This window comes from Chrysochloris asiatica, unplaced genomic scaffold (assembly GCF_000296735.1).
Source record: "Chrysochloris asiatica unplaced genomic scaffold, ChrAsi1.0 scaffold00172, whole genome shotgun sequence".
Classification (NCBI taxonomy): Eukaryota; Metazoa; Chordata; class Mammalia; order Afrosoricida; family Chrysochloridae; genus Chrysochloris; species Chrysochloris asiatica.
Window position 1 is genome coordinate 6,920,717 of NW_006408690.1, and position 8,662 is coordinate 6,929,378.

At 35.6% G+C, this 8,662-nt stretch overlaps 1 protein-coding gene across 1 annotated transcript in view; it reads left to right on the forward strand.

Annotated features, from left to right (window-relative positions):
* The first annotated feature begins 7,463 nt into the window (after positions 1-7,463).
* The window catches only part of LOC102812718 (lysozyme-like protein 1-like), a 22,791-nt gene continuing 21,592 nt past the window's right edge, over positions 7,464-8,662 (forward strand). Inside the window, exon 1 of the mRNA XM_006871682.1 lies at positions 7,464-7,498. The gene's annotated coding sequence lies outside the window, so the exon portion shown is untranslated. The remainder of the gene's footprint in view (positions 7,499-8,662) is intronic.

Sequence of the window (8,662 nt, forward strand, 5' to 3'; positions counted from 1 at the left end):
GCTGTGAACCACAAGGTCAGCAATTCGAAACTACCAGCTGTTCCACAGGAGAAAAATGAGGCTTTCTGCTCCTGTAAAGATTTATAGCCTTGGAAACCCTGTGCAGGGTCACTATGAGTCAGAACTGACTCCACAGCACATAACCACCACCACATGTGGTTCAGAGTTTTGGAACTCTCCGCTGAACCGACTTCATCTGGTATTCTGTGATATTGCTGACTGAGGCTTCACTACACCTCTACCCTATCTGCCATACTGTGTACAGTTCTTATTGTCTAGTTTAGACTCACAGTATCCTGTCAAAACACCATTTTCCAAACTTAACTAGAAAAGTAACTTTTTCCTCATTCACTTCAGTGAAATTGTTGTATATTTGTGGTCAAATCTGCTATACTTTAGTGAACTGTTATATATTTGCAATACAACTGGGACCTTTGTTACAGTCTTTGCTTCATTCTAAGATTCCCCCCAACACCCTGGGTGACTTTTTAAAAATCTGAGTAAAATTCATTCTTTGTAATATCTAGGTCTATGGATTTTGACAAATGCCTAGTCATGTATCCACTTTCTCAGTGCCACAGAAAACAGTCCCATTGATCTAAATTCCCTTTGCAGGCCCTTCCTTAACAGTCAATAATACCTCCCTTTAACTTTAGCATCCATTGATTAGTTTTCTATCCCTATAGTTTTGTCTTTTCCATTAATACCTATAAATGGAATTATAACATGTAGTCTTTGGGGCCTGGTCTTTTTCACTTATCAAAATGCATTTAAGATTCATTCACGTTGTAAGAATCATTGCTGAGTAGAGTTCCTTGTTATGATTTGTAGGAATGTACCACAGTTGGTTTATACATTCCCTTACTTAGTAAGGACATCTTAGTAGTCTTTAGTAATTTTGAAGAAATCTGTTATAAACATCAGTTAGGATATTTTTGTGTCAACTTTTCAGTTCACTTGTGTAAAGACCTGGTTGTTCATTTGTATGATAAGTTCATATTTAACTTTATAAGAAACTGCCAAATTGTTTCCTGAAGTGATTGCACCAATTTACATTCCCGCTGATGAGAAATGAGAGTTCTCTTTGTTCTATATCCCCTTTAGCTTTTGGCATCATGCGTTTTATTGATTTTAGTGGTTCTAATAAGTGCAAAGGAATCCCTGGATGGTACCAATGGTTAAGCAAGCACTCAACTAGTAACCAAAGGGTTGGTAGTTCAAACTCAGAGGTGTCTTGAAAGACAAGTTTGACGATCTGCTTCTAAAAAGTCACAGCCTTGAAAACCAAGTCTTAATGAGCTAATTGACAACTAACAAAAATAAATAAGTGTGAACTACAAAAGAAATGATAGCAAACAAGTGTGAATCCAAACAACAAAAAACAGGCCATTACCATCTAGTGGATCCCAACTCCTAGCTCCTAGCAACCCAATAGGACACAGCAGAACTGTCCCATAAGACTTCTAAGGCTATAAATCTTTGTGGCAGCAGACTGCCACATCTTTCTACCATGGAACAGCTAGTGGTTTGAACAGTCAGCCTTCCATTTAGCAGCCAGTGCTTAACCGCTGTGCCACAAGGGCTCTTTAAATACATCTGAAGTGGTCTCTAATTGTGGTTTTAATCTACATTCCCCTTAATGGTAAATCATATTGACCATCTGTATAATCTGTTTATTTCCTATGGTAAACTATCTGTTCAGAGCATTTGTCCATTTTTCAATTGGATTGTTTTCTTATTATTGAGCTTAAAACCCTTTACATGTTCTGGATATAACTTCTTTATTAGATGTGTGATTTTAAATATTTCTCCCAGTCTCTGACTTGTCTTTTAATTCTGTTAAAAGTATCTTTTAAGGGGTGAGTATTTAATCTTACAGCCCAGGAACACAGGACCCTAGTACCATCAAGGGAGAAGAGTACAAGTGGAATGTGGGACCCTATCCAGAGAAGCAGCAACACCAGAGATGGAGGCAGAGATGAGGACATGGAGAGAGAGAGCAGCTGAGGACTCTGGACTCATGGAAAGCAAAAGACTGAGCTCTGGCAGCCAGAAGGCTGGCTTGCAGAATGTGCTCTTTGGTTGTTTAAATGATTATATGTTCCTAAGTGTTCTTGTGTACGTCCCCCCCCCCAAAAAAATAAAATAAAATAAAAAACCTCACAACAAACAAACAAACAAAGGGAATAGAAGCAAGTACTGTTGAATGATGATGCATGGAGCATAATGTAACCATTGCAATAATATGTTGAGTGTAAAACTGATGTTCTCTCAAGTAAACTATCACTCAATTCACAATAAAAACTGTTTTTTTCTAAGTATCTTTTACAGGACACATTTAAAATTTTTTGCTAAGCCCAATCTATTATTTTTTTTGTTTGTGTACATTAGTCATATTCTTCATGTTGTATCTCAAAAGTCATCATCAAACCCAAGGCTTTGTAGATTTTCTGCTATGTTTCATTTTAGAAATCCTATAATTTTATTTTTACATTTATATCCTTGATCAATTTTAAATTAATATTTTTAATATTGTATGATGCACATGTCTGTTAATATAGCTTGATGGTTGTTTGTTCTGGTGTCTTGCTTTGCATGCAGACTGCCAATTGTTTCAATGCCATTTAATGAAGATACTATCATTTCCCTGTTAAATTGCATTTGTGTTCTTATAAAATTCAGCTGACTACAGTTTTGTGACTTTATTTCTGGTCTTTCTATTCTGTTCCATTGATCTATATTTCTACCTTTTCACCAATGCCACACTATCTGGATTACTAGAACTTTATATCAAATCCTCACATCAGGTAACAAAAGTCCTTCAATTAATTCTAGTCTCTCTGTTTTGGCTATTCTAGTTCCTTTGCCTTTCCATGTAAATTTTAGAATGAAGTCATGATATTTTCAAACAATTTTCGGGAATCACGATAAGGATTGAATTAAATGCATAGATCAAAATTAGGGCAATCTTAACACTACTGAATCTTGAAGTCCATGAATATGGCATATGTTCCCATTTATTTAGATCTTTGATTGTTTTATATGTACTCTAGTTATCAGCATATCGATTCTGCATGTATTTCATTAAATTCAAACTTAAGTACTTCTATTTTAAATTAGATTTTTAAAAATTCAAATTCTGTTTGATATTGCTGGCATATAGGAACATAACTGACTTTTGTGTACTTATTTTATATCTTCCAAAATTAAGATTTTTTTGGTTAAAAAAGAAAAACAACATTTAAGTTTTAAAATGATATCCACACAATTTAATAGTATGTAGTCAGCCATAAAAGTAAGGAGCTCTGGTAGTGTAGTGGTTACGAATTGAGCTGCGAACTTCAAGGTCAACAGTTTGAAACTACCAGCTATTCTGCAGGAGAAAGATAGGCTTTCTGCTCCAGTAAAGATTTACAGCCTCGGAAACCCTGTACAGTGTTGCTATGGGTCAGAACAGACTCCACAGCACACAAACAACCACCAACCATAAAAGTGGGAGTGTAGTGACTCTGTAGGATAAGCACTGGACTGGGAATCACAAGGTCAGTGGTTCAAGTCCACCAGCCACTCTACAAGAGAAAGATGAGACAGCCTTGGAAACTCAATACAGGGTTGCTATGAGTTGGAACCAACTCAAAGGCGCTTAACAATAACAAAAGCAGTCATAAAAGTAGATTTGTAAAAATAGCTTAAAAGTTAGGTACATAAGCAATGTAAGAAGAAAAACAAAAGAATATTGATAAATTTGCTGGTATATGTATAATGTTTCTCTGGAACATAGAGTTGTATGGTTGGTTGCCATTGGGAAGGAAATTAGGGGCTTGATGGGCAAGATACGAGTAAAAACTTTTACAATTTTTTTTTTGTTTTTATGCTTGAGAATTTATATTAAAAACCAAATCTTCTTGAGGTCTTAGGACCATGGTCTTGGAAAATACCAAAGTTAATTGGCATGACATAATCCATAGACAATGATCTACATCCTACTTTGGTGAATATCTACTTGGGTGTTAAAAACTTTTGAGCAAGTGGCCATCTAAGGTGCAACTGTTAGTGTTTCCCTGTCTAAAGGAAAGAAGAGAGAAAAAAATCAAAGACACATGGAAACAATTAATCAAATTAACTAATAGACCACTTGAATATCAGTCTCCACAACAATGAGACCAGAACTAGATGCTACCCAGCTACCATTATCAACTGCCCTGAAATGGATCACATTAGAAAGTTCTGGAAAGAGTAGAGAAAAACAAGGAACAAAACTCAAAATCATAAAAAAAAACAAAAACAAAAATAAAGATCAGGCTTATTTGTTGGATAGAGACTGGTGGAATCTCAAGACTATGGTCCTTAGTCCCCCTCGGGTCTGAAAATGATCTCACCCCTGTGGTTCAATTTTCAGCCAAACAATACACAGTTCTATAAAGGGAAAAATAGCACTCCGGAGGTACACAGGTCTTAGAATAATGCATGATGAGAGATCAAAAGGGAAACATTAACTCAAGACCAAAGTTCAAAAGGGTTAAGAAAGAAGAAGGAATAGAAACCGGAAACAGGGAGGAAGTGGGAGGAAGTGATGTTGCATTGTGGGGATTGTAATCAATGACAGGAAATGAAATTGTGTATGAACTGATGAATGAAAAATTGATCTCTGTAAATCTTTACCCAATTCACAACAAAAAATTATAAAAAGAAAGAAGAAGGGGAAAAAATTGTTTTAAAAAAAGCACTTGTGGAGCAGCTATCTAAGGTACAACTATTAGTTTTTCCCATTTGGAGCAAAAAATAGTAAAGAAAACTAAAAATGCATTATACCACTACCAACTGTCTGAAAGGGATCACATTAGAATGTCCTTGACTGTTGTCATTGTTAAGTGCTGTCAAGTTGAATTTGGAATCAGGGTTTCTGAGGAGCAGTTGATGAGTTTGAACTGTTGACCTTACAGCTGAAACAGACCGTGCAGTCCAGTGCCTATCCTATAACATCACACCAGATCTCCTAGATAGAGTTAAAGAATAATGTGGAACAAAATTCAAAATCATAGAAAAAGACCAGGCTTACTGGTCAGATAAAGACTGTGGAACCTCCAAGACTGACCCTGAGTCATGCTTCAGGCCTAGAATTGAACTAATACTCATGGCTCAGATTTCAACCAAACAATAAAGAGGAGGTTTACACTACTTAGAATAATTATCCATTTAAGATCAAAACAGCAGCATTTGCCCAAGAAAAAAGTGCAGCAGGCAGGAAGGTTAGGAAAGAAGGAGAAATGGAACCAGGAAACACTAGAAGAAATTGTAATGAGTCATTACATTGTGGGGATTGTAATCAATGGCATGAAACAAAATGTGTATGAATTGTTGAATGGGAAACTGATTTGTTCTGTAAACCTTCACTCAATTCACAATAAAATTTAAAGAATAAAAATCAATCCTTATATATTCATACTGCATAATGATTTTCCAATTTGTTTCAAAATCTTCCAGAAGAGAATGCAGGTAGATTTTGAAGTCATTTATTAAAACGATAATACTGCATTGATTTCTAATTAAGCTGCAAGAACAAAGATTAACATCAGGAAAAAGTTTATTAGATAAATTTGAATAAAACCTATGCATAATTGACAGATGGAATTTGAGAAAATATGAATCCTGGTGTGGTGCTGTAGGGAAAAGGGCAAAACCACAAAGTTGGTTGAACTGCAAGGTCGACAGTTCAAACTCACTAAGTACTTGTTAGAAACCCCATATAGGGGTCTCTATGAGTCAGAACTGACTTGTCCATAGTTAACAACAACAACAACAATGATTGTTTACACACACACACACACACACACACACACACGTATATAAGTCTATAGTAACTTCTTCTAGTTAGATCTACATATCTACCTTGATAAGAAATAATCTTCATATATGCCATTAAATTCTAAGATGGAAATAAATGAAACTTGGATTCAACCCTTAGATTATTGACTCATAAATTGTTATACCAAAGTTTTCAAAAATAATAAATTCTATTTAATCATGTTGATCTCACTAAAATATTTTTATTAATAATAGACGCTAATTGTATGTAGCAAAGGATTTTTAAATTGTTAATCAAATTTTTAAATGTTAATTTCATTTCTATTCCATCTTTTTCAAATTTTAGTTTTGAATATACTTGTATTTATATTGGAGTCCTGGTGTTGTACTGTAGGATAAGCACTTGACCTCAAGCTTGGTTTGAATGGCAAGGTTGGCAGTTCAAACTCACCAGCTGCACCTTAGAAATCCTATACAGGGTCACTGTAAATTGGAATTGACTCAACAGGACTTAAATAACAACAACAATATTTATATTACATATAAATGAAAATTAATATTAAAAATCAATCCTTCCTGCAAATGGAACACTTGGCTGTTAACTGAAAACACCTCAGAAAAAACAAATGGAAATCTACTTCCAAACAATCAGACATTGAGTGCCCTATGAAACACATTTGTACTCTAACAATCATGGTGACTCCTTGAGCCACCATGGGATCATATTTGACCGAAAGGAAACCTACTTGGGTTTGGATTTGGCATATGACTTAGTTATTTATCTAGTGCTGCTATAACAGAAATTCCATAAGTAGATAGCTTTAACAAATAGAAATTTATTCTCTCATAGTTTCAGAGGCTGGCAGTCCAAATTCAGGGTACCAACTCCAAGGGAAGTCTTATTAATTTGGTCAACTCTGGGGAAAGGTCCACATTAACAATATTCCTCTGTGTCTAGGAAGTTCCCAACACAGGAACTATGGGTACAGATGATGTAATCCACTCCTGGTTCTTTTTTCTTGGTTAGAGCCAGGTCCCATTTTTCTGGTTGATTGTTTAATCTTTTGTATTTCAAAATAAATTGACTCAAGATACAATCTAATGCTGTAGATTGTATTCTGCATTATTAACAAAATAGAAGTTAACTATTGAATACTGAGACGCATGGCCCAAATAAGTGAATGCATATTTTGTGGGGCACACAATTTAATCCACAGCTGAGTACATGCTCAACTTCTTTTATTGGTAGGGTTTGTGGTAGGTTTGTTGCCTCCAAGTAAAGAGCTCTCACTTGGATAAGCTAAGCCCTGACTGAGTTGAATGGCCAGGAGGACAGCTGAGGTAGAGAAAAAGAACAACATAAAAATAGGTAGGAAGGCCCATGAGGTAGTCATCCCTGCCTCAAAACTCAAGTGCAGGACTTTATGACTTTAAGTCCAAGGAAGTAGAATTCTAGAATCTCTAGGCAATTGGAAACAAAGGGAGTAAGAATTCTTCTTTTTCAAAGGTGCTGGAGAAAGATTCTTCAGCAAGGAAGGATCACTTGTGCTAGAAAAATCTGAAATGGCTTCATTGAAGGGATGTAAGAATCTCATTTGAGCTGCCAATCACTTACTGAGTAAGTAGAGCTGTTTCATACTCAGAATCACCTGAGAAATCCATCTCTAGGGGCAGGCACCAGGAATCTGCCATTTTAATAAGACCTTCATGTAGCCACCCTATACTAGAGAACCAGAAATTCCAACCAAGGATATAGAACAGCATGCTTGGGGCTATGACCACTGTGGGTTTTTGTTTATGTTGTGTTGTTTGAGATCAGTAGGATTCAAAGGCAGGGGATGGAAATGAACTTAATATATTAGCTTTGCATTTTAAACCTTCTTGGTTCACATTATCAGAGCCTAACATAATGCATCAAAGGTCAGCACACATTTTCTGTATGATAAATATTTATGCTTTGTGGGTTATATATACTCTGATGCTATCGCACCTCTGCTGTTGTAGAGCAAAAGCATCCATAGATGATATATAAACTAATGATTAGAAATATCCCAATAAAACTTTTAAAAGCAGGTCTAGTTTGTTGACCTCTGTTATTCATATGTTTTTACTCTACATATCTCATGTAAAGTGCAGTTATCTCATTGCTTAGTTACTTTAACACCCCCATATAGCCATAGTGATTTGTTGTTCTGGTCTTGCTTTTTAAACCTTGGCTTTCAATTGGGTCATCTAGTCCCAAGTTATTAGAAATTTCTAGAAATGACACCCTACTGCCACTGTGCCAAAGTTATTATATTTAGAAGAGACATGATTTCAAGAGAGGATGAGTTTGTGGAAAAACAGTAGCTGATGAGAGATGAGCACCTCATATTTTATATAATGCAGTGAGATCTCTTTATTACTCTTTTACCCCCATCACCCAACACTGTCCTCGTCTTTTGATCAATTATCATCCATCCTCTAGTGGGGCATAAGACATTTAGATGATTTAGAAGATTCCATGGAACAGTGGTGTGGACCCCAGGGAAAAAAAAAAAAATCCAAACAACAACACTGCATTTATGATAAAAGATTGATGTTTTGAAACAATGCTCTCACATTTGGAAAAGTATCAAGAAAAGAGAATGGAAGAAAGACATCTTTAATCATCTTTCAATAAACTTCTAAAAAATAAATGTTAAAAGTCGTCCAGAGAGACCCACATGCTTTTCATTTCTGACTGAAATTGAAGTGTCTATTTCTGCATGTGTGTGGATTGCTTAAGTCTTTTCTTCATATTCATATAAAGAGTTAAAATGGGGCTGGACCTCAAGACCTGGACTCGCCACACATGAGACAAGAAACATCATGGAGA